Raw genomic sequence first — 27138 nt, 5'->3', positions numbered from 1 at the left:
TGGCCGTGAGTTATTGATATATATGGATATAATTGTTATTTATTTGTTGGAGAATAAAGCATAAATATACATTTATTGTAAAATAGCAAAGCACTGGTCCTAGCATTCAAAGCTCTGCATGGCATGGGGGTGCATTACATCTGCAGAAGAGTTTCATATTACGTACCTGGCAGATCCCTTAGGTCAGCACACCAACATCTAATTTTCATTCCAAAGTGTTTTAGAGCCCGGCGGGCGGACGTTCATTCCAAGTGCAAGTGGCTAGAATCTGGAACAAGCTGCCTCTCTCGCTCAGGCAAGCCACGAATATACTGGCTTTTAGGTAACAACTGAAAACCTAGTTGTTCCAACAAGCAGTATGAATTTGGAGTTGAGTGGCTGATTTGAGAGGTGTGGGTGGTATCCTAGGTGACGCAGGTGAAGCAGCATTTTCTGTACAAATATCAGTTTGCCACATAATCCATCATCTCCTGCATAATCCGCAGATTTTAACAAAAAAAATATTTCTAGCTCCAACCGATCAAAAGTTACTAAAAATGCAGTGACATGTTTTGGAATGCGCTTAGTAAAGGTTGAGTATCAACTTTCTGCTGCTCATTGCAATATTTGGGTGTGGAATTTGTAAAACCTTTCCATAGGTAGTGTTAGCATGTTTAAACCTTAAGAAATATGAAGCAATACTATCACAAAATGTGCCACATTTTGCCACATCATTTGCCTTTTCTTGCTGCATAATTTAGTCAATGCTCCTGCATAATATGGCTTTTCCCTGCTGCAAAGTTTCAGTGGTACTGATTATATCCTAAGACACTTGTAATAAGCTGGACGGACTATATGTCATGTTTACAAATGCATATTCCATCCACCAAATGCTAAATTGGGCCCTTTGCCAGGTGTGACTCCAATCTTTTAGGGGACACAGCAATATGTCCCTCATTTGAAGGATATTTACGATGGCCAACTTACCAACAAGGAGCACATCTGCTATCATCAGCCTCCATCCCAACCTTTATTGTGGAGCATATGTCCTGTAGATTAAAATTCCCTCCACCGTGGCTTGATGAAAGCCCTGTCAGACCAGACAACATATGAGTGGAAAAACCACTACACGGTTACTGGCATCTGCGTTAGAATTTTCTGCCATGAAACACACTTGCATAACATCAAGAATGAACGGTATCTGCTGTATCACCCACAAATAATTTCAACCTACCAATGAACAGTCCATGTTGCACAGAACTGTGAAAGGCACTCACTTCCTTGCTGCTACTAGAATGAGTCTAAGAGGCAGAGCATCCAAGTTGTAGCGCTCTAGAGCACAATTACATAGAGGGCACCTCATTTTGATGTCCTTGAAGGACAAGGTCACAGGCATCAGGAGGATGGAAAATACAGTTGGCAGTGATGGCGGATTGGATAATAATGATTAGTAGGGGGACACCTCAAATGTTTACTATGACCAACGCACCACATGCTTGACATCAAAATCACAACCACCACCCCAGAAAGAAAATATTTATTCTACAGGCATATCTCACCCCACCTTCAAACACTCCAACAGTGACGTGAATATCATACATGCATAGCTCACCTCTCTTCATACATAGATGGACATTTCAGAGGATATCACCAAATTATGGGTGCGATCCACTGTATGATTTCTGCCATGTCCGTCCGCCATGTCTTTCTGTCTGGCATGACTCCATGTCCTCCATACTAACAATGGGCGAACATGACTGCCTGTTTTCAGGGACTGTCCACCATGGCTAGCAGCTAGACATCATGACCAATGCCATCCACTAGCACCTACTCATCATGGCCTATGTCATCCACCATAAGCATCATATAACTGATGTAAATAAAAGGCTGTTGGAGTGAATGGACACAAAGAAATGAATAAAATCTCTTGCAAGTATATCATTGTGTGACATGCTCTATATTTCATGTCAATTCCAGTCAAAGTCAATACACAGTATTCAAATGCAGTACGGATATGCAACCCTTAAATTGTCAGGCAAGAATATTATGTACATTTAAAGCCTCGCCATAGCAACATGTAATTCATTTAAATTTGGTGTGTCCAACAGATGTGCTCACATGCCTGTCATGTGGCCCCTGGTAAAGAGGCAATGTGAGAAGCTGGCCTGGTATATGATGTCCACTTATGTAAATGGGCACCTTGCACCAGTCTAAACATCACTTATGGTGATTTAAGAGGTCTTAGATAACCTTAGAAAGCTCTCTAAGTAGTAGCTGTGTAGAGCAGCATTCAGGCTTAGTTCAGAAGGAGTGTAAAGCATCTTTTTTTTACCAGAATGCACCTTATAGTACAGATTAAGTGAAAAAGAACCACACCAAGTATTTATAAAAAATATGCATTTTTTATATAATACTCTCTAGTACGTTACAATATCTCCAACACAGAGATAAACACAATGCACACAATACTCTAGCAAAGAAACACAGTAAATAGCACAAAACTCACAGTGGCCCCAGGGGGGACCAAACCATATACTAAGAAAGTGTTATAAGATCCACAACTCAAGTTAAGGAATTGTCGAGAGAAGGTAGAAGTTCTGGGATCCAAAGGACCCTCCCCAAGGTGAGTAGAAAGGGATCCCGTGTGCAGTGTGGAACACGACAGCGTGCTCTGTCCAACTCTATGTGCAAGTCGCAGTTGGAATTTTTAAGATTGAGGACCCTTCTCAGAGGACCCTGAAGAAACCCTGTGGAAGACAGAACATTTGAGATAGCCTAGTACCCACGTTACCTACACCAGGGAAGCCAGGTGCATACGTGTGAGGTGGTGTCGGAAACTGCCGTCGAGCCCAATGGAGGACTTCAGGAAAGTGCTGCTGTGGAAGAAGGAAGAAGTGTCCGGTGGAATCAAAGGATGGATTCTTGATGAGAAGTACCTGCAAGCAAAGGGGGCAGAGTCTATGTCACTTAGGGGTGACCAGGAAAGTTGGAAGACAAAGGCCTTCCGATGTCGGATGTTGCAGGATGGATGACTATGACCTTGACTCTTGAACTGTGAGGACCAAGAGACGCTTAGGATGATCAAGAGCTGCACACTGGCTGTTCCTTGAAGGATGTGAAGTGCTGAGGGGTCGGTGTCCAGCGAGAGCACCAACAAGACTTGGCAAATGCAACCAATGCAGGAATTAAGGAACAACATCAGGACCAGCAAGGTCCAGGGGACTCGCCAACAGCAGGGCATTTAGGGCAGGCCCGAGCAAGCAAAGGACCCCTAAAGAAAGACCCTCAAGTGGACCCACAGGCCAGAGGAACTAAAGTCGCGAGAGGACCTCAAGCAGCTCATTAAAAGATACTGGCCACGATGCACACAATGCGGTGTGGCTGAAGATTCTGATCACTGGAGGTTGGGGCTATTTGGAACCCAAAGATCTTCTTGCAAAGAAGCCAAGAAGCATTTGCAACAGCAAGTTGGACGCAGTGCACATGAGTCCAGTTATTGCAACCCCCACAAGGGATACTGGCCTCAAAGTGGTGAGAGGGCAGGGCAGGCCTCAAGAGCTATGGAAAACCACCACCTATGTTGCAGATACCAGAGAGTCCAGAGGACCTCAGGATATACAGACTGTTGCAGTGCCTGCAAATGCAGGGGAGTGACTTCTTCACTCCAAGGGAGATTTATTCAGGTGTCTTTGATGCTTCACAGGCCTTGGAAGGTTCCTGTATGATCCACAGGCACAGACGATGCAACAGACTGGAAGAGAGAGTCAGTCAGGCCCAAACGAAGTCCTGCGAAGTCCAGAGTGCCATGACGGTGTCTGATCTGAATCTTATCCCACGATGAATCCAGGGACCTACACCCAGGTAAGCCTTAAGAACTTTAGGGAAAGGGTTGGGGAGATTCAGGGGACCCTCCCAGGGGAGGGTCTGGATGGGGGGGAGGTTACTTCCATGTCCTTTGTCCAGTTTTGCAACAGAGCAGGATCCAACGGCTCCCAGAACTGGTTTGAACTGGGCTATGAACAGGGACACCAGGTGTGCCCCTCATTCAGTCTTTCTGGTGCTGGCAAGAGCATCCACCCGGTCCCAATACACTAAATCCTATTGTTCCACCTTCCTCTGCTTGAGCTTTCTCAGCAACAGGAGGGCAGCAACCATTTTTTGCTGTCCGGGTCTAAAAGGCTGGTATCGGAAACACTAAGAGCCTAACAGAGGGCTCTTCCAGTGCTTGGAATCATACCTCTCTGCTTGGAATCATACCCCTCACACTGTTTACGGTGTGGGGGTTTGATTCCAACATGTTTGATAGCAAACATGATAGGATTCGTTGCAGCTGTTTTTGATGTGGTCATTACGTAATTATGCGGTGCCCCTCTATATTGTATATGGGTACTTCACTGACAACCCAGGAGAATGGACTCCGTAGGCTGCAGGGATGTCCTGCTCATGCAGGGGCACCCTCTCACTTAGAACCAAGCACCCTGCCTTCAGGATTGCAAAGGCCTGATATAAGGGTGACTTATAGGTTTTAAGTGCAGTGACCCTTAGATATAGGAAACCTATTTCTTAAGTAAGTGGTGCGCACACCAGCTTACACAGGCTGCAATGGCAGGCTTGTGGATCCATTTTGCATGGTCTCCCATGGATGGCATAATGCATGCTTCAGCCCAAGGGAGACCTCTGGGGTACCTATGCCCTGGGTACCTTAGTACCATATACTACGGACTGATAAGGGTACCACAGTATACAATCTGGAGTGTACCTAAGTACTCCAAGCAACAATTTATGGCAAAGGCAGATATACTGGGGTCCTGATTAGTAGGATTCCAGTCAGACTAATCGAAATACAGCTTAGCACTAGGCAAAAAGTGGGGGTAACCATTGAAGTAGATCCTACTTTTATACAGGCATCATGTTCGTAACTTTGCTTTCGCAACTTAAATATTTCAGCATTTCAGGTAAGGTCTGACTCTTTGGCATGGCACATGTAAATGATTATTGTCTGCGTCAGATCATAGGAATACTGACATATGCATATGTGCGTAGAGTGTATTACACATGATGTAAGTAGTGCATATCACAAAGAATAAAGGACAACCAATGGTTGTTTAGTGAGCTGCAAAATTAGAAATGTGTTACATATGGTAATGTTGTATCACATTTCTGTGGCTGTAATGGGTTGTCCGTTGTAGCCAAACAGTTGCATGCCTACTGACCGCTACAACACTATGAAGTAACTGACACTTTTATATATAGAAAGAACGTTTCACCCCCTCCAGAACTGTGATCCTGCACATCAGTGTCTAAGCAACACTCTGACAAAATATTAAAATTCTTCAGAAAGCATGCATCTAGAGTTCTGAAGTTGCCCATTATCTTCACCATGCTATATATATCCTAGTACAGAGACCATGACTGATAGCCATATCATTCTTTTCATTGCACATGTATGTCTGTTTGACAATCTGAAAAAGGAATGTCTGACATAATATCGACAGACAGAATATCTACATACAAAAATATCGACACAAAAATATCGAAATCAAAAATATCGGAGTCATATCTTCATAAAGGTAAGTACAAAAATATCGAAAAATTAATATCGTAGTACAAAAATATCGAAATTAAAAATATCGTTTTTTTAAATGTAATAATAATAATGTAAAAATAATTTTAAAATACATATAATTTTACAAATTTTAAATAAAAATATTAAAACATAATTAAAAATTTAAACTAATACATATACATTTAAAATAAATTAAAAACTTAATAATTTCATGTAATTTTATTTTTTTTAATTTCATTTAATTGATTTAATTTAAATTTATTTTATTTTTACCCTGTACGACTGTACCCCAAAAACCCAAAACTGACCCTGAACCCTAAAAATACCCCTTTACCCAAAAACTGAAAACTGACCCTGAACCCTAAAAATACCCCTTTACCCAAAAACTGAAAACTGAACCTGAACCCTAAAAATACCCCTTTACCCAAAAACTGAAAACTGACCCTGAACCCAAAAAATACCCCTTTACCCAAAAACTGAAAACTGACCCTGAACCCTAAAAATACCCCTTTACCCAAAAACTGAAAACTGACCCTGAACCCTAAAAATACCCCAGTACCCAAAAACTGAAAACTGACCCTGAACCCTAAAAATACTCCTTTACCCCAAATTAATTAATATTATTTAATTACCAATTAATTATTAATTAACAATAACAATAAAGTAAATATATTAGCACATTAGCTGTAATTAATTAAATTTAATAATCAATATTATTTTTTCCCAATTAATTAACAATAACAAAATATTATATATATAAAAAAACTACTCTAATTAATGTAATTAACTAATTAATATTAATTAATTACCAATTAATTATTAATTAAAAATATGTACAAAATTATATTAATTAATTAACTAATTAATATTAATTAATTACCAATTAATTATTAATTAAAAATATTTACAAACATATATTAATTAATTAATTATTATTAAATTACTTCCCACCCTATTCCCCTATAAACCCACAACCCGCTCTGATACTAAAACGCAAAATGTAAACAAATTTACAAATTTTCAAACATACATTACAAAACATGTTTAACAAACATATAAACAACATAATAAAATACATAACACTAAATTTTTTTTCGATATTAGTAACATACATACCTTAAAAAAATGATATTCTGTCTGTCGATATTTTGGACATCGATATTCTATACTGTCGAAATTAAAACATCGATATTATTGTATATCGATATTTTAATTTCGATATTTTGTCTGCCTACCCTGAAAAAGCATAAGTACCAAACAGGGTGGACCTAGCTGTGCCTCTAGTCAGCCATAGAGGGCATCATGTTGCTAACAAGAAAACAAGAAACATCAATATAGTTATTTGCATAGACCTGTGATCAGTGTTAGCTGCCATTACCAACATCACGATACTTACCACAGCTGATAAGTCCAGGTACGCTGTACCTTAATACATGGCAGCAACCCAACAAGACCATGGACAAGTATCAATATGTCAGCCTGGCATGCTACATGTATCTGAGGTGGGAAATTAATCTATTGCCAAAGTGTGCTTGGAGGAGCAGTAACTACTGGTTCTCCAAGTGGGTTTTTTTGTATATAACAGGGAACTGCTGAGTACACAAATGCTGTCTTAGTAACAACTGCTGAGCTCAAAGGAAGTGCAATAAATTGATAGGCTGGAGAGTGAGATGCTGATGCTCAATATCCTAGAATGGATAGGGGCTGTGGTGGACATGATGGCATATTTCAATTCTGTGGCATCATCGTTGTCCAGGCTAACTCTGCAATCATACAGGGACAATGTAAATCCAAGATACCTCTTCAATCCTCCTCTGACAGAAGTCTGGCTTTCACAGCTGTTGTTCCCTCATTTCTTCTACTCAATGAATATTCTGCCACAGAATTGGACAATTGCAGAGTCCACTGGCAAGCTGATCCTATTAGAAGAAACATTAATTTCCAATGACATCCTGTGTCTCAATGAATGTGAAATTAATAATGACTCTGCCCGCAAATCAAGTCCTCACCAGTGTTCACGGAGGCTGGCGATCTGTAACTCTAAACCAAGAAGCTTGGTATCCACTCTCACATTAGCATCCTACATGACCTCTATTTCATTGTCAGTGAATCTCCAAATGGTATTAAGAATGTAGCTTCTGCTCGCAATTTTCTTTTTAATCCTAAAAATGAAGCAGTATTTGTAAAATTGGTTAACTAATTTATGTATATCTTTTAACTGTATATTTCCCAAGTGGGATTTAACTTCTGAATCATTGACCTCCTATCTAGATGTTGTATCTTCTCCTAATTTTGAAGGTATTTCGCACTATTGTGTCTTCTACACTAAAGGCTCTGTGTTCATCTAATTTTTAATTTTTAATTTGCAAATTTGCAATTTGAATCGGTTGCTTTCTATATGTCAGTTGAATATTTTCGGATATGTCCTGTTTTCTTATTTTCTGCTGCTAATTGTAAACTTTGATCCATGAAGGTGATCTATGGTGTCCTGGTTGCTACCTATTTGTTACTTCCACAATTCATGATATGATCTGTGTTCTCATTGTCAGCTGCTAAATTTGAAATTTTATCCCCTGATACTGCTGTTTCCTCATATTGGCTGCTAAATTCAAATTTTTATTTTTTGATACTGCTATATGTCGAAAAATGTTGTTCTCGGACCACCTTATTATTTTGTATTTTTATATGGCTTTATTGTATTTTATGTATTAATTGGCATGTATCCTTTTAAGTGGACCTCATTAGAATCCCAAAACTTTAATAAAACTGAATTGAATTGAATTGAATCTCCATCTTAACTCATGTAAGGAACTGGGACACAATTGTTTTGTAAACAAAGCCACTGTTATTGTACATCTGCTTTGTGTATAGTCAACATTTAGGCAATATGCATGTGTCCATATCAATCTCAAATATAACATAGAGAGAAAATCTTATGGATGATACAGAACCAGACATTATCTCGAACGTATGCACACATGCACATTCTAGAGGATGACATGGCAACCATATTTTTTGCTAAATGTGCTACAAAGTAAAAAGTTCTTCCTGTTCAAATTTGTGATCTGCAAAAACTATATTTTCCACATCCCCATAACACATACCATATCTTTCTGTTGAACATGTAGATGCATTTCCAGAGGGCCTGAGCTCCTAGGAGAAATTGGACAGTGCCTCTGTATCCTCCCCCCATTACACACATCATAATATTTGATTAGCTTTTATCTGCTTTTCCTGCTGCCTGGGGCGATTGTGGTTTTCACCCACCAGGACCATTGTTAACCCAATTCAGGACACCTTTGGTGGCTAAGACTACTATGCAGCAGAACCATCATCAACCCAAACCCAGGTGGATGCGGCTAAGGCACAAAAAAAGCTGAACACTACACTAACATTTAGAACTCGATTCCAATTGACCCCGTCCATTAAGCGGTTTCTCAATTTGGTCACTTAGACATGGAGAGTAACCCACCAGAGCTCCTGAGAGTATTTTGGAACAGACAGGCTTCAGTGCCTTTAAACTTATATATCCTCCTAATCTGTCTAAAAACTCATCCAAAACACAAAAACACAGATTTCTCAAATCTCAACCAGAAATGCTGATTTTGGGTCCCTATTTCTGCGCCAAAAAGGGGCTATAATTAGCGATCTGATATTTTACACAAAAAGAAGAGCACAATGGAGAAAAGCCTTGCTCTCTAGGTTCCTGGTCTCTCAAGCTTACAGAGCTGATGCCACCATCACTTTATACACTAATGTGATTATCTTCATACAAGTGTTAGATCACCACCTAAACATTTTTTGATTAAACCTTTCTCATTACCAATAATCCTGTATCTAATAATGATCAGGCCACCGACCAAAGCGGTCTTGTCTCTTCAGCTGTCCCTCAGAATCAACCAATACTGCCCCCTCATGTACTAGCCGGACGAAGTGCCCCTTCCACCCACAGTTTACCCAGGGTGTAAAACTCATACAACTTCAACACTTCATCTGCAACATGGGAAACCTGAGACTTTATTCATGAATCAACAATATAGAAGAAGTCCTTATAACACATCTAGAGGAGCGATCAAAAGAGACTCACAGCCACAAAAACAACAACCTCACTACAATTAGCTCCATTTCATCTGAACACACACTTGTGGATACTTCAAGTGCGCTCAGGGAACCCCACGTATACCAAACGATTGCCTCTGCCATGCCTGAAAACAATAATGTGAACAATATAATACACCAGAAGACCCAAGCTTTCCAACCTAACCTGCTCACCTGCTCTCCACTTCAACTCCCCACACGACGCGGCAGGGTCATGGACCAGGGTCAGCGGACTCGATAATTCTCACCTCGGTGCCTACTCTAACCAGGGATCACACTCGGCAACTCTGGGCATTAGCTTGCCTCATCTCCACAACGGCCCCCCACATACGCCGGGGATGCCTGGTTTCACCTTGGAGATACCCAGTCGGGACCATCTCACAGGGAAAGCTCGGACAGGTTCCCCAGCGGTCTATTCGTGCCAGGATACTCCGGTAGTAATTGAGCGCGGTATAAAACAGCATATAACATAACATAACATCTGATTCTCCCAGGCCAGATGCACACTAAAAACATAGGCATGTGCACCCCCCTCATGGCCTATGGACGCAATCCTCACCCACCTGTTCTCACACATCTCTAGAAGCGAGACCTAATGTTATGGCACACAACCTACAACTGCTTAAGTCAGATCTATAAAGCCTTATAAGCAACACAACAGAGGAAACAACATAACATTTAAGAGGAATAGACTCAACCACACCCTAGATATTAATTACAACACTAGACATAAATCACATCCTACAGACAATGGGATCTCTACTGTCTCGTATTCCCACCTCAGATGGCAAACAATACCCTACCCCGATGCCTATTCTTGGCCCCTTAGACTGAAGGATCCCCTTTCCAATAGGGACATTCACTTCCTACTGCTCTCATATAACTGTACTTACTCCATAAACAGTAGTGATGCTGCCCAAATCCAAACAGTTCCTACTAACCCACACAGAGCTGTAAACAAGTCGAACCGTAAACAAGAGCCCATCACTCAGTCATCTTTTGCTGACACCAAACCACACCTCAAATACATGCTTGGAGATCAGCAGTGAAACATGCTGAGGACATTGTAGAACTCCTCTTTACACAGGTCATAGACATACTAATTCTGTCTGAAACTTGGTTAAATTATGCCTCCACTCCTACTCTGGACCTACTAGTGCCACCTAATCACAACATCAGTAGATTAGAAAAACTAATTAGACCTAGCAGAGAAATTGCTTGCATACACAGAAACAATCTCGAAATGAAACAGTCACATAAAATGTACATATTCTCATGGGAATACCTTTGCATTGACATTTTGAGCAACAACAGTCCAGTGTGCAAATTGCACACAACCTACCAACCACCAGGTGATAACATCCCATTTATAAAACAAATTGTGGAAACCATCTCAATCAATGCATGGCAACATGGCACCCACATCTTCCACTGAGATTTCATCCTCCACTGGAATTACACTAATGACCCAGCAGTCAATGGCCTTAAACACTTCCTAGAGGATCTGAACCTGGCTCAATTCTGCAACAGTCTTACACATAACTTGGTTGCGACCTTGGACCTGATAATTGCATAGAGTAATATCATCCAAATGGAAACTATCATCCCTTGTGACTGGACAGATCATCACCACATCATTTTCCTCATCACAGAAACAGTAAAGACAAGAAAGGCTCAAATAAAGAAACCCACACAATGGAACAGGAGCATTCAGAGTATTAACTGGAACGATCTGACATCCCTCAGCAATAACATCTTGACTCCTCCCTTGGATTTGGCAGATGTCTATGACCTCATAAACTACTACAACAACTCATGATATACATGTTGGACTCAATAGCACCCTTTCAGCTAAAAAGAATGTCCACCAAAGACTCCAAACCTTGGTCAAAAGGCAGTCTTAATGCAGAAAGACATTAGCTTAGATTAGCTAAGCGAGCATGGAGATCCTCCCCGTCCCTCGAAAACCTTAAACTACTAAGATGCATGAGCAACATCTACAACAAACGTATCAGAAGCTTGGAATGGAAGTTGTTTAGAAGCCAATTAGATAAAGCTAGAAATTGTCCAATAAAACAATATGAACTGGTCAAGCTACAGTGCAATAAGCACCCAACACGTCCCCAACAGGATCTTATCCACAACCAATTGTGAGGATTTTGCTTCCTTCTTCATGGGAAGACAAGAAAGATCCAAAATGACCTTTGGCCAGCCACGGAGCACCTTCCTTTCACCTCTAATTGTAGCACACCAGACTGCTGATGCAGAATGTCTCTCAGCTCAAATGCCTAAAAACAATGCTTTGTGGAACACATTCAAATCCTTTGAGGAACGCACCATTCTTAAAATACTACAGCACTAAAACCCTCAAACCACTTTAGAGACCCTTTACCAATGAAAGTCTTTTGAGAGATCAAAATGTCCTTAATCCCTCTCTGGACTAAAATAGTTTATGCCTCACTACTTTAAGGATCAATCCCTGATTTCCTTAAGACTCGGCAGGTAACATCCTTTTTTTAAAAAAAACAATGGTGGACCTCTCAGACGTAAACAACTTCTGCCCATTCTTACACAGCACAGCACAGCTGCTTGAGAACTGTGTACATTTACAACTGTGCAATAACATAGATAAATTCAATCTCTTAGATACATTTTAATCTGGCTTCCACTATGGCGACAGCACTGAATCGACGCTCACAAACACAGTTGATGATGCATTAGGAATATTGGATAAGAATGAATCCTGCCTTCTTATCCTCATTTGACCTCTCATCAGCCTTCGATACCGTTAAACATGAAAACTTCCTTGACCTACTCAAACATAGGATGGGACTAAAGGGGTCAGTTCTTTACTGTTTTGCCTCTTTTCTCTACAACAGAACCAGAACTCAAATAATCAAGGTCAATATGTCCCTATCCAACCCCATATAGGTCACTTTAGGGGTCCCTCATGGGGTCTTGGACCTCAGCCAATCTCTTTAACTTATTGCTGGAACCTCTAACTGAATTCTTTAAACTCAGCCCTACAAAAATCATTAAACTGGTTGATGGTAACCACCTCAAAGTAAGCACTCTAAAAATGACCTAATCATTCATAGGACATCACAGATTGGATAAAACAACTAACAGCGCGGACCTGCGTACCACACTTTATAGAGTTAACAAGATCTCTAGGAATAACGCTGGGCAAGAATCTGAACATACAGGAGCACATCAGCTCCGCCACCAAAAAATCAAATTTCATATTAACATCTTAAGAAAAATAAGACCCTTTCTACCCCCGGATGACTTCAAGTCAGCTGTTCAAGCACTAGTGATTCCCAGGTTGGACTATGGGAGTGCAACGCTTTGTGGTCTACCCAGAGCTAAGTTGACAGCACTTAGGGCATCTCCTAACTCTGCTGCTAGGCTCAATACTGGATCGAATAGAAATATTAACATCATTCCTGATCTGAAATCTCTTTCATATGAGGCAAAGCCTCATTTGAAAATTGCCTGTATAACCCATAAAGCCTTCTTTAGCATTGCCCTGAGAATCTGGAATGCACTACCCCCTGTAATTAGAATGAAGCCCTCAACTAGGAGACAATCTCATCTTCGTTGAACAATTCATAGATTACAAACACTGAATTACAGAGTGCCCAAATATTCCTCGGAGATCTCAGTCTTCACTGGAATGACCCCAATGACCCCATAGTCAAAGACTTCCTCACAGACCTAGACCTCACACAAATGTGCAACAGCCCCAAACATGACAAGGTCTCCATCCTAGACTTGGTAATTTCCAATGCCAACTCCATTCAACTGAACAACATCCTCCCCTGTGATTGGTCCGACCACCATTGCATCACATTCTTCTTTAAAGAATCATTAAAAATACATTCAGCCCAACCCACAAAACCCAAAACATGGAAAAGAAACCTAACAAGTTCCAGCACATATCTACTTTCATTCTCTAATGCCAGCCTCTTGCTGCCCCCTGCAGATCTATTGGATGTCCAAGCACTGACAAACCACTACTTTACCTCTATGACCATGGTAATAGACACCGTTGCCACACTACAGTTGAAGAGAGTATCCACAAAAGGTTCCAAACCATGGTATGACGGCAGACTCAATAAGGACAGATGCTCCCTAAGAATAAATGAGCGCCAATGGAGATCATCTCCATCCCCTGACCAACTTAAGCTGCTAAGAGCTACTAGAAACTCCTATTACAGAAATATCAGAAGATCTAAAGCAATCTTTCTTAGGAACCAATTGGACCAAGCCAAAAATAGGCCCCAAGAACTATTTGAACTAATCAAAGCACAATCTAAAGGCTTACCTTAACTCCCACACGTTGGTCCTAGCCCTCAACCCAGCTGTGAAGAGTTTGCCTCCTTCTTTACTAAAAGACAAAACATAAAAACAGACCCTAGGCCAGATGTCTTCAAACTGTGGGGCGCGGCCCCCAGGGGGCCCGTGGAGCAATGCAAAGGGGGTCGCGCCTTCACAGTCCTACTTCTTCCCAGGACCAAGGGCTTCAGCCCCACTCCTCCCTCGTCGTGTCTCTCAGCCCGGCTGCTGCTGCAGTGTAACTCGAGCTGTGGGCTGGGCTGGGCAGTATCTGGAGTCATCTCCAACATGCCTGAATTTTTCACAGGTCTTTAAAGACTATTTGCATATTTACATGCCTTTGTAAACTGATTACAGAGGCTTCGTTTTTTTCCTGGTTTCAGTACCCCCTGGGCCCCCACTGTGCTTGTTCCTCACATTTGTATTTTACAATTACTGCTGTAGTGTGAAAATGTATTTAATGAAAAGGAATATAAAGTAAGGTTTGCCAAACGAAAAATGCCTGCCTGTTTTGTTTAAAGAGCCTCCAAAGATCTCCTCTTGACACTAAATAGACATTTAAATACAAAAGTACCTATGCATTAGTTATGTGACTTTTCTGTCTTTTTTCTCTTTGTCAGTCAGGGATCATTGAGGCAGCCCTAGAACGCAATTAAAAGTGCTTTCCATTTATATTTGTTGTTCAAAGTATGCACAGATAAGTGCTTAAAATACAGCTTTAGGTGTCTGCTTATTTTTCTACAGACTGAGCCATCAAAATAATCTGCTGGCAACCCTAACCGTAGGACTGTAAGTTTGTTGCAGGATCAGCACATTATTTATTTCCTCCACCTGCGATCCCCGATTAATGCTGCAGTAGTTTAACTTAGATCTTAAACCCTACGCCGCCGTCAAGAACATGCTGAGTTACTTCAAGTGTATGGAAATGCACCCTGCATTCAGACAACTCGCTCCTCATTCTCGCCCCTTCACTTTCACCCTCACCGTGCACTCACACTGATCACCATTGCACTCACACCATTCACCCTGCACTCACAGTAATCACAATGCACACTCACTGATCACCATGCACTCACACCATTCACCTGCTCACCCTGCACTCACAGTGATCACTCTGCACTCACAATGCACTTGCGCTGTTCACCCTATACCTCACCCTGCAGTCACACGAGTACACTACTCATCCTGCACTCATGTGACACTTCACTCACCTGACCCCCTCAATACTCAATAAGCAACTCACTCAAACAATTCCATCAGTAATCATACATTCGTTTGTTCCATTATGAACTGGCATCCGCACCCAAATCCATACCCCACCTCACTCACCCTGCAGTCACTTCTCTTACCCTACTCTCGCACTGTTGCATCGCTCACCGTGCACTCACATGGGCACTCTTTTCACCCACACAGTGTGCAGAGGGTTAATGTGCCTGCTACACAAAACGTGTACCATGCAGATCACAGAACTGAGTGTGAGTAAACTATGAGTAGAGCTATAAAAAATGAAATGTTTGTCAGAAAGGTGCTATAGAGAGATGAGGTGCATTGTTAAAGTGAGAGGTTGAATGGGGAGAGTTCAGATGTTGTAAAATGGGGTGAAAGAAAATGGCCTGCAAAGTGAGAGAAGGATATGGGGTTAGGAGAGGAGAGAGGGATGGAAGGGAGGGGGTGAGAGGAAAGCTGCATGGGTAAACTGCTTAACTCTGCACAAAACCGCCAGGTTTTTAAGGGACCCCTGCCTCTCCATGCCAGGGCCAGGTGAGCTTCCAATGTGGCAGCCTGTATTCCTGCGGAGTGGAAGGCCCTTCTCAAAGGTTGACTAGAAATCTTTCTGATGTTAATGCTGTATTTTGGTTATAAACTGGTACTGATGGGGTGAAATCTTTCCTCAGTGTTACTGTGTGTAATAATGTCAAAATAATGAAGCAATGCTATCCCAAAATACGCGGCATCACATAACTTCACTTACATTTTCTCCCCACACAATTAAGTCAAGCCTGTCGCGTAATTTGGTCCTCACTTGCCTCATAATTCTAGTAGCCCTGCCTACAGGTTTAGAATTTTTTGTCAGGAGGGGGTCCTTACGCCTCAAAAGTTTGAAGACCTCTGCCCTAGGCCCTAGTAACTCTCAAATGCACTCCCAATAGCACCCCAACTCTCTCTCTAACATCCCCCAGCCCACTCACTCCAAAGTTTGCCCTCTAAAATAATGCAGAATGGTCTTCCTTCAATCTTTACACAAAAGATGCAACATTTAAAAGCGCTCATGTCACTCAACCCCTCTACCACTTCACCAATCCTCTTCCTGCCAACTACCTAAAAGAGTTCATACTCCTGCTTCTGCCTCTATGGACCATGATTATCAACACCTCTCTGCTTCAAGGAATTATTCCTGAAAGCCTTGAATCTGGGCAGGTGTCACCCATCCTAAAGAAACCAAGAGCAGAACATATAGACCTAATTACCTACCGCTCAATCTCTAATATCCCAACTCTGGCCAAACTCCTAGAAAAATGTCTACACAGCCAGCTGGGAACCCACATTGACCATTTCAACCTGCTCAACCAATACCAATCCAGCTTTCGCGCTGGGCAGAGTACTGAATAGGCCATGACTCACATAATAGAAGAAGCACTAAAAATGGTTGATCAAAACAAAGCCTGTCTGCTAATCCTTCTTCATCTCTCTTCTCATTCGACACCGTCAAACATGACAATCTTCTGGACTTTCTGAAATATAGAATGGGCCTATCAGGATCAGTTCTAAATTGGTTCACCTCTTTCCTCCAAAATAGATCCCAAAGATTCAAGATCAATCAATCCTTGTCTATGGCCATCCCAGTCACTTTAGGAGTACCGCAGGGTTCATCCCTCTCGCCCACACTTTTCAACCATTTCATGGAACTACTCACCAAAATTCTCAGTTCCTCAACATCCACTATTACATGTATGTTGGTGATAAACAACTATACTTAAAGATCACCTCTCTGGACAATATCACAACTCTCAATTCAACTCTTCAAAAAACCCAGACTAGGCTGGCAGACAACCACTTGAAATTAAACACCCTCAAGACTGAATCCCTCCTAATAGTCCTCCCAACCAAACTACCAACATCGAAGAATGGTTTAAACAACTAACAGCACTAAACTGCCAACCTTATATTGTTGACTCAGCAAAATTGCTGGGATTAACACTTGACAGAAATCTAAATATGCAGAAACATATCAGTGCTGCAACAAAAGGTGCAAACATTCAGATGAACAGCTTGAGAAAATTAAAACCACTCCTTCCCGCAAATTACTTCAAACTAGCAGTTCAAGCATTATTAATCCCAAGAATAGACTATGGGAGTGCAACACTTTGCGGTCTTCGAAGAACATCAACGCCCCTCTAAGGGCCTCTTTCAACTCAACGGCTTGGCTCATCATGGGCTCAAAAAGAAATTGTCATAATACCCCCGTCCCTAGAGCTCTTAACTGGCTACTAGCGGCTCTTCCTCATTCCTACTATGCTCTGCGCACTGACCGCCCTGTGGGGAAGGTCAGAGGTGGGGTGGCTCTGATTGTCCGCTCTAATCTTCAGTTGCAACTGCTGTCATTCCCTTCCATTACCGCTGTCGACTTTTTGGTTGTTCGATCTGTCTCCTTTACGGTCCCTCTCACTTGTGTACTTTTCTACCGACCGCCGCAGCCAATACCCCACTTCATCTCCGCAGTAGAGGAACTGTTTGCCACCTTGGTAGTCAACAACTCCTCTGTTTTGGTACTCGGCGATTTTAATTTCTGGCCTACCGACCCTCATGAAGACCATATGTCCAAAGATTTTTACAGAGTTGCTCCGCAATCTGAACTTCATCTAACATTCTCACCTCCCAACGCATACTCACGGCCATATCCTGGATCAGGTATGCTCAGCCAATACACCAATCTCCCCCCCTTGGTCACTCCCTTCCCCTGGTCTGACCATTCCTTTATTTCCCTTTCCCTTGACCAAGGACTCGCCATGAAGTCCCCACTTCCCAGTAACACTTGGGCACGCAACTGGAACCATGTGGACTTAGCCACACTTTGTTCTTCCCTCTCAGCCTCACTTCCCAATCTAGCTGACCTTTCTCCTCATTCCCAGGCTGCTGCCATCAACAGCTGGCTTTCTGCAGCGTACGACCAAGTGGCTCCTCTTAAACGCGTCAGAACTCGACACGCCCACGAGGCTAACAGATGGTTCACCATCGAGCTTAAAAATAAAAAACTCGCACTGAGGCAGGCGGAGCATCTCTGGAGGCGTGGATATTGTCCTGCTTTAAAACTACAGTACATTACTCTACTCCAGGCCTATAAAAGAGCTATTTTACATGCACAATCGGAACATTTTTCCTACAAGATCCTTCTTGCTGAAAACAAACCTAAGGAAATATTCTCTATCATCCATGAACTAGCCTCCTCTGATAGAGCAACTCTCAAGCCAGTTCCTTCACAATTCCTTTGTGACTCCCTTAATGATTATTTTATTGAGAAAATTGCAACTATGAAGTCTAATATTCCCCCGCCCTCCCCCTCCTTGTCATGTCCCCAACCCCCGCTCAACCCTTTTTTTTTTTAGATCAATTTCCTTAGATTTCTAAGGAAGCTTTTTCTACTTTGTTAACGAAGGTTAAATCAGGGTCCTCCTCTGACGGCTGCCTAACATACTAAGAGAGATCTTTTATGCTTGCCCTGAGCCTCCATTAATTCTCCTCAATAACTCCCTCGCTCATGCAGGGAATTGTCCCTGATCTGTACAAATCAGCCAAAATAATTCCTATGCTAAAAAAAACAGGCGCTGATCCCACTTCTCTCTCTAACTTCCGTCCTATCTCCCTGCTTCCGTTCTTGGGAAAGATTTTGGAATTCCATGTTACCAGCTGCCTTAGTGCTTTTATTGAGAAGAGCCGCTTTCTAGCTCCCCATCAGGCAGGCTTTCGTCCATCACACTCCACAGAATCTGTTGTTCTTTCTGTCCTGGACGAGCTCAGAGGGGGTGCTAACACCGACTCTCCCCAGGCACTGGTTCTCCTTGATCTGTCCGCCGCCTTCGACGCGGTCGGCCATTCCATTCTTCTCGACCGTGTCGGAGGCGCCTGCATCAGGGGACCCGCTTTGGCCTGGCTCACCTCCTTTTTAGGGAACCGTACACAGGCTGTTCAGCTAACAGATTTCTCTGCATCTACACGTTCTGTTCACTGTGGGGTTCCCCAGGGTTCCTCTCTTTCTCCCCTCCTCTTTAATCTTTACATCCTCCCTCTTATATCTGCTTTGCAACAAATGGATGTCACGGTATTCAATTATGCCGATGACCTCCAGTTGATCGTCAATCTCTCTCCTCTCCCAGCTTCTATTCTTAATTTTCAAACCACCATGACCTTTATCAGCGACTGAATGAAAGTCAACCATCTCAAGTTAAACCCAGATAATTCCGAGTTGGTACTCACAGGTGACACCTCCAGTCCCCGGACCTCTACTTTCTGGCCCCTTTCCCTTGGCTCCCCCCCTCACCCTCTTCTTCTGTAAAGACCCTGGGGATTAAAGTCAGTAACGATCTCACAATGCGCTCTCAGATCAGCACTGTGGTATCATCATGTTTCCTGACACTCCGTACCATACGCAAGATCTCCCGCTTCTTTTCCTATGCAGCCCTTAAACTCATTCTCCTTGCTATGATCATGTCACGCCTTGATTACGGCAATGTTTTGTATACAGGTTTGCCTGCTTGTGATCTTCGGCGCCTCCAGCTGATTCAAAACCAGGCAGCTCGACTGATCTAAAAACTTCCCAAATTCCACCATGTCACCCCTCTGTTAAAAACCCTGCACTGACTCCCCATCCTTGAGCGCTCCTTATTCAAGGTGGGCTGCACCATCTTTCAAGCCCTGGCAGGCACTGCACCAGTTTTTATCAATTCTAAAATCAAAGCCTATGTCCCCAACAGAGACCTGCGCTCCTCCTCCCAGCTCCTACTATGTGTCCACCGCTTTAGGAGAAAAATATTTGGGGGCATGAGGTTTTCCACCTTGGCTCCGCCCTTCTGGAATGCCCTCCCATCCACTATCAGGTCTATTCCAATCTATCCCGACTTTCGTAAAGCCCTCAAGACTTTCCTCTTCTCACGTGCCTTTTCGCCCTAGGCGGCCCCCTCTGTTCCATCTGAGTCTATCCGTCCTCAGCGCAAAGAAACCGCACAGTGATCGAGCGCTTCACAAAACTCTTAACTTCAATTTCTACCTTTCGGCACCAGAATTCAACAAAAAGTCGGCTGCATAACTCACAAAGTCCTACATCAATATACTCCGAGCTACTTGGCCCAGAAATTGGCGCTCTCCAGTGGCAATAGATCCTCCAAAAGTACCAGCAATCTTCTTCTGAAACCACAACGCTTTGCCAAAAAGAAAACATACAACGTGCCGTCTCTGGAATCGCTCCTAAAATTTGGAATTCCCGGCCCCCGGAAACATGACAGAATCCTTCTTTTACCTCTTTTAAAAAAGAAGTAAAAACTCTTACATTTAAGGAAATTCTCATGAAACATTGTACATATGGCAATCAACTGATGTTTGTATTACAAGATTTAAGTATGTAATCCTGTGTTCTTTTTGTTTCCTACTTTCGACCCATGTAAAGCGCTCTGATACCCGCAAGGGTCATGTTAGCTCTTTATAAAAACTTAAAAATAAATAAAATAAATAAATAAACTATGTCATTCAAGAAAGATGTCAAAAAGGTACTAATGAACACATTGAACAAGATTTACCCTATAATTGCTTGTATCCTTATTTGTTTCAGACATTGTACTTATCTTTTAGGTAGTTGCATGTCTAGGACCTTAGGTGTTCTCTTGAGGGGATTCACCCATTCCATGTCCCATCCTTGATGATGATGTTATTTTTATATGTGTCATCTTGAACATTGTAAAGCGCTCTGATACCCTCAAGGGTCTTGATCGCACTATGCATATATTATAAATAAGTAAATAGTACAAAAAATTCACTTATTGTACTGACAACATCTACATGTACATATTCTATGGTAGAATACACTAAAATGTAAGGTAAACTCTTGCAGCATTCCGCATGATCGACTGTAGGTGAAAGTCAATCTTTATGATATTGATGTTAAGATTTTGATTATGGTGTCGAAATAGACACAATCATTGAGCAAATTAATTAATTTAAAATGTCAGCGATGGCTGTTTTTATTTCATTACACATCTACAAATCATGAGTTCATAATTTCCTTGATACATACTCAAAATTCCAACACATGTGTATTGTACTCTCTTTAGGTTGTTCCTATACAAGTGCCAGGAGCTGTACATGGCTACTATGTGGTCTTGCTCTTTTTGTCACATACCAATATACAAACAACCGTTCTGTCATGATCAAGGTACTGAGGTAGATCCAGCAGTCAGCTGCTTGTCTAGAGTCTACAGTGCTCAGTACTTGGGTAGCTAAATCTATATACAGCAAGAAAGACAGATTAACAAAGGTCTTTGGATGACCTTCAGGATGTCGGTGCCCCTATATGGCATTTGGAAACCTGGGAGGAGTGCCACAAGATAAAAATGGTGCTTTTCAAAGAGGAATCAGAGTAAAATCTAGTGCATAGAGCAAGGAAGCCCACCAAAACACAAAATTGCTCGACAATTTGCAAATGGGCAAACGTTGTTCAAAAACTCCTGCTTGTCTCAACCTGGAAGTGCACTGTTGAATTTACCAGTGCCATCTTGGATGGAGAAAAGTTCATGGGGGTTTGAGAGACACTCAAGTATGTTCAGGGAGTCAACTTTTGGAAAAGCTGAGGCAGCACCCTGTTTGGCTATAGCCCCTGTGGCTCCCTATGTCACAGTGGAATTCAAACATGTGTCTGACATAAGCGCTGACATCCCATCAGCATCCTTTAAATTCTAAAACTGTAACTTCTGCTGGTTGAACTTTAGCTCCATCCAAGCTGATGTACTTTGAGCATTTCCTCTAGACATCCACAAACACAGGAAGGTGAGGCTCATCTGCAATCTGAGCATTCTGAGCACTCATCTGCATTCATCTGCATTCTGATGAGTATTCCTGGGCAGGGAGGAATGGGAGGGGGGCTGACACTTAAACTTCAATTTGTTGTGTCATGACCATTCACAACGTACTGATTCACCTCCCACAGACAGCCTTGCAGACAAAGCAGGGTTGAAAGGGATCCTAGACCTCTACAGAGAGTTGTTTAAAGTCACCGCCTACACCAAAGGCACTTTTGGGTATACGTTTTGTGGCTCTAATCCTACCAAATCAGTAGACAACTTAACCAGGGAAGAACTCTGCTGGAGTAAAGAGTTCTGTGCTGTAAGGTTTGCCACTTTGCTTTGACTGGCTGCTGTTAGGAACTGCTTCTCTGCTTTACTGAGCTGCCCTGCTACCTGCTGATCTCTGCCTTGCCAAGGACATGGAATGGGCGCATGTCAGCTGAAAACCCAGAGTGACTCCAAGGGCTTGCTGGCTGGCTTGCCACCTGTTTTATGAAGTCTCAGGAACACCGAAGAGTTCCTGAAATCCTGCTGGTGCTGCTGGACTCTCCCATTTGTGAGTCCTACCATTGCCTGAGGTGCCCCCTTCAGTCCTGGGCCTCAAAAGTGGGTTTGATACCTGTTAGGCTACAAAACCGACGCATCATCACCACTGTGCTTGTCGGAATCGACGGATTACATTCAAGAGGCTATGTGACTACAGTGATCCCACAGCCTGTGTGGCGCGATGACGATACTGGGTGTGACTCGACGAGGATGCAGTTATATGTTTTTTTAAGTAACCTTTTGATTGCTAGTGACTTCTAAGCACTATATTCTCATTTATTCCTTAAAAATGTATATCTTGACCTTGACTGATTGGACTTTTGTCATTTCGGTCTTAATTTAATGAGATACATATTCCCTTTCACTCTAAACCTGGGTGAAATCTTTTTCTGGTGTTTTCATTGTGCTACTGTATGTGTGTGTTGCACAAATACTTTGCACATTGCCTCTTAAGTTAAGCCTTCCTGCTCTGTGTCAAGCTACCAGAGGGTGAGCACAGGTTAATTTAAAGTGTGTATCTAACTTACCCTGACTAGGAGTGTGGTCCCTGCTTGGTCAGGTGCAAACCTCTGCCAACTAGAGACCCAATTTCTAACAGTCGGATCCTTCAGTTAGCTCTGAGAGAATTGTAGATATTTTCCGGGCATGTGAGCTGGTGTTAGTGTTGTGTTCTGTTGTGTGACACAACAGTGTGGGATGATTTATGCTATTTGACTTTGGAATTTAACATTTGAGTTTGGCACTTCTTGTACACAATAGTTTCACCTGCAAACATTTGGATATTTACCGTTGTGGTTGCCATAGGAATTATATTATCTTCCAATGCTTCATGTGTGCCCATCATTAGATTACTAATTTGTCAACATGGTTCTTTATGTTGATATCAAAGTGTTCTGATGAGTAGACTGATGTTTGTAGTAGGTATTCTACTTTTCAGCAACATACTTGTGGATCTGTGGAAAATGGCGGCACAAATATTTGAGGCAAGGGGGTTGTGCCATCGAAGCAGGAGGAAGATGTCAGAAGTGCCACAGAACCTCAGACAAGTGCCACAGATGGGAAGGAGGAAGGCAAAGGAGTCAGCAAAGGACGAGAGAACACTTCAGGAGAAGAATCATGGGTGCCTGCCTTTTCGATGCTACAAAAGCCTTATAAATATAAAATAGGTCGTAGATTATGGCCATTTTAAAAATACTACCCTTAGAACAGAAATTAATTTTGAAAGTACATGCATAAATGCATTTGATGTCCTTGAAGCTCTTGTGATGCACTCTAAAGGAACATGTACAATGGGCTAAGAGGGGAAAATTGTAGGCGCCAATCATGATTCAGTTTAAAATCCCATTTTGAGGTGCAAACTTCCATTTATCTCCAAAATAGGATTAATATATAAGTGCAAAATACACTGTTTACTCCCATCATTGGTGGCTGGAGGAAGTCTTGCACAAATCATCGTAACAAATAGCGCAAATGCGCTATTTGTACATATGGAAATGCAGAACTATCAGGCATATGCATCAAAGTAAATACCGGGAGCAAAGGGGCAGATTCTCAGAATCTTCCCCTTTGCTCTCGGTATTTTTGCATTTGGGATGCATCATCCCAAATGCAAAAATCGCAATTTAAGGAATCTCTAATTTGAGATTCCTTAAATTGCGATTGCATTTACGGAATCCCAAATTGAGATTCCTTAAATGGAATGCATGAAAGTCAAAAAAATAGCAAATTCGCTAATAGGAGTAGCAAATTACCATGAAGTTGAACTTCATGGTAATTTGCTAAAACTTAGAAAAAAGCACTTTTGTGCATTTTTCAAAGTTTCATGTTGCGCACACACATGCCCTTAGGGCATGTGTGTGTGCAACATATGTGCAGAGATCAATTTCAGGGGTGCAACAGGGTGTCATTTTGACACCCTTGCACCCTTAAAATTGCATGAGCAATGTGCGAGTAACTACTGTTACTCGCAAATTGCTCATGCAATCTCCAATTCATTCCAATGGGCCTGTAGGCCCATAGGAATGAATGGGACAGCATTCCTTTATTGCGACTAGCAATTTGCGAGTAGCAATTAAGGAATGTTTAGGAATTGCTATTTTAATAGCAATTCCTACATGCATAGGCTTTTGCTATTCCTAAATAGCGATTCCTTAAAAATCGCCATTTAGGAATAGCAAAAGGCTACATTGATGCATCTGCCAGAATATCCACTATTTGCATGCATTTGTAATTGGGTGCAATTTCCAAACCTTCTAATTTGAGAACCCTTCGTAATCGCAAACTTGCAGTTAACTTACAATTTCAGGTGAAGGGCATTCACTTTATTTCTCAGATAGACCCTTAAGATCGTCCTCAGTACCTGTTATCATACCTGCATGTCTTACTTCCTGTTGTTATGCACAACATGCTGCTTCTATTTGGGGCTCGTTCTCGTTTTATATATACTCCAAATAAAATAAAATATAATTGTGTCCTGGCTCGTACTGCTGATAGAGTGAAACTGCAGGTATTTAGGGGCAGATTTATGATGCCCTTGCGCCGCAATTGCGTCATTTTATTTGATGCAACTGCGGCGCAAACAATGTGCCCTATTTACAACGTGACGCATCTAGGAGATGCGTCACGTTGTAAAGCCCTGCGCCATAAGGAGGCGTTCCTGCGCAGGGGGGGCGTTCCTGCGCAGGAACGCCTCCTGAAAGTGGCTGAGTGAAATCTATGAGATTTCACTCAGTCACTTTCTGGCCAATGCTGCGTCAAAACCCTGCGCCTGCTTGAAGCAGGCGTAGGTCTTGATGCAGCATTGTGTAGATGGGGCACCCCCGAGCCTTGCTGGAGCTGCGTCGCGCTTGCGACGCGACTCCAGCAATGCGCCACATTTCCGGCACAGATGCGTCACGCATCTGTGCCGTTTTTGCACCATGGTGCGCCGCATTATAAATGAGGCGCACCATGGGTGGCGTAGGTGTGTGCGCACTGTGGCGCACGTTAACTGGCGCATCCCGAGGGATGCGCCAGTTAACATAAATCTGCCCTAGGTGTGTGGGGTGCAGGTACGGGGGGCTGGCACCGTATTTGCATCTGTCAAATCGTCATTGAATGATTGGGTTTTGTACTGGTCGGCAACTCTCCCAAAGCTTTTAAGGTCACCGCTGTGAGGAATAACTTTGCTGACGTATCTTAAACTGTTCTTTGTCTAGAGGTGAGGAAAATTCCAGTTTTTTTTGTTTTCGCATGATTACAAGGTATTTCAGAAAAAGTAGGTGAAGTTACAGGTAATTATATAATATGCAAATCTGTCAATCAATTTACAGCCAGATTCATCATTGTAAAATCGGCTTGCAAAGGGCCAGATTCTGACAAGCTGGCCCTTTGAGAGCACAATTTTTGCATTTGGGATTCATCATCCCAAATGCAAAAATCGCAAATTGCGAAATCGCTAAATTGCGAGGAAATGCATTTAAGGAATCTCTATTTGAGATTCCTTAAATGCAATTCATTAACCATTTTTGAATTGCGAAATCGCTATTTTTGGCCGCTATTTACCGCGAAGTCTGACTTCGTGGTAAATAGCGAAAACTTTGAAAAATGCACTTTAGTGCATTTTTCAAAGTTGTAAGTTACACACACACATGTCCTTTGGACATGTGTGTGCGCAACATCAGTCTACATTTACATTTCAGGGGTGCTACAGGGTGTCCTTTGGACACCCCTGGCACCCTTAAAATCGCATTCTTATTTGCGATTAGCAAATTGCTAATCGCAAATAAGGAATTACTCCCCATTCATTCCTATGGGCCTCTAGGCCCATTGGAATGCATGGGAAGTCAATCCTTATTTGCGATTAGCAATTTGCTAATCGCAAATAAGGAAGCTGTAGAAATCGCAATTTATATTGCGATTTCTACATGAATCCCGTTTTGCGAGTCATTCATAGCGATTCCTTAATAATCGCTATTAAGGACTCGCAAATCAGGACATTGATGAATCTGGCTGTTAGTCTTTATTTTGATTCATACAATCATTAAAGACACATATAATAACAACACAACAATTAAAAGATTCATACAAAAATACACCGATTTTAGAAAGACTGTGACTCATAAAGGAAAAAATCCATAAGAGATTATTGAATAAGTTAATAAGTTAGTATTAAAAACAATAAAACTATAAAATACAACGATCAATGTCACATCTCAAGATCTAACTATCTCATATGTGCTTGGTCATAAAAACACTTATTAATTCAAACCATCTTAGAGTTATCTACATATGCTAATGAACACTAAACCCTAGTGGGCGAACAATTATGTGGGCTCAACCACCCCTGGCTCCTGAAGAGCCTCGATGTTCCTTTATTTCTTCAGGCACTTAGCTCTGATTTCCCACATCCAGCTCAGGAATTTGGCTGTTGCCACTGCTATGGGTTCATGTGTATTGGATTTCAGTATACAATATGCAACAATACTTGATCTTGTGCCCATATTAACTCAAATGGGCCTGAGCCATTTGTTCCTGAGGCGCTTGTAGGCTGGACATACTAACAAGATGTGGAGAACTGTTTCA

This window comes from Lissotriton vulgaris, chromosome 1_1, assembly GCF_964263255.1.
Source record: "Lissotriton vulgaris chromosome 1_1, aLisVul1.2, whole genome shotgun sequence".
NCBI lineage: Eukaryota > Metazoa > Chordata > Amphibia > Caudata > Salamandridae > Lissotriton > Lissotriton vulgaris.
The sequence above is the reverse complement of the archived record's forward strand: the minus strand, read 5'-3'. Positions refer to the sequence as shown.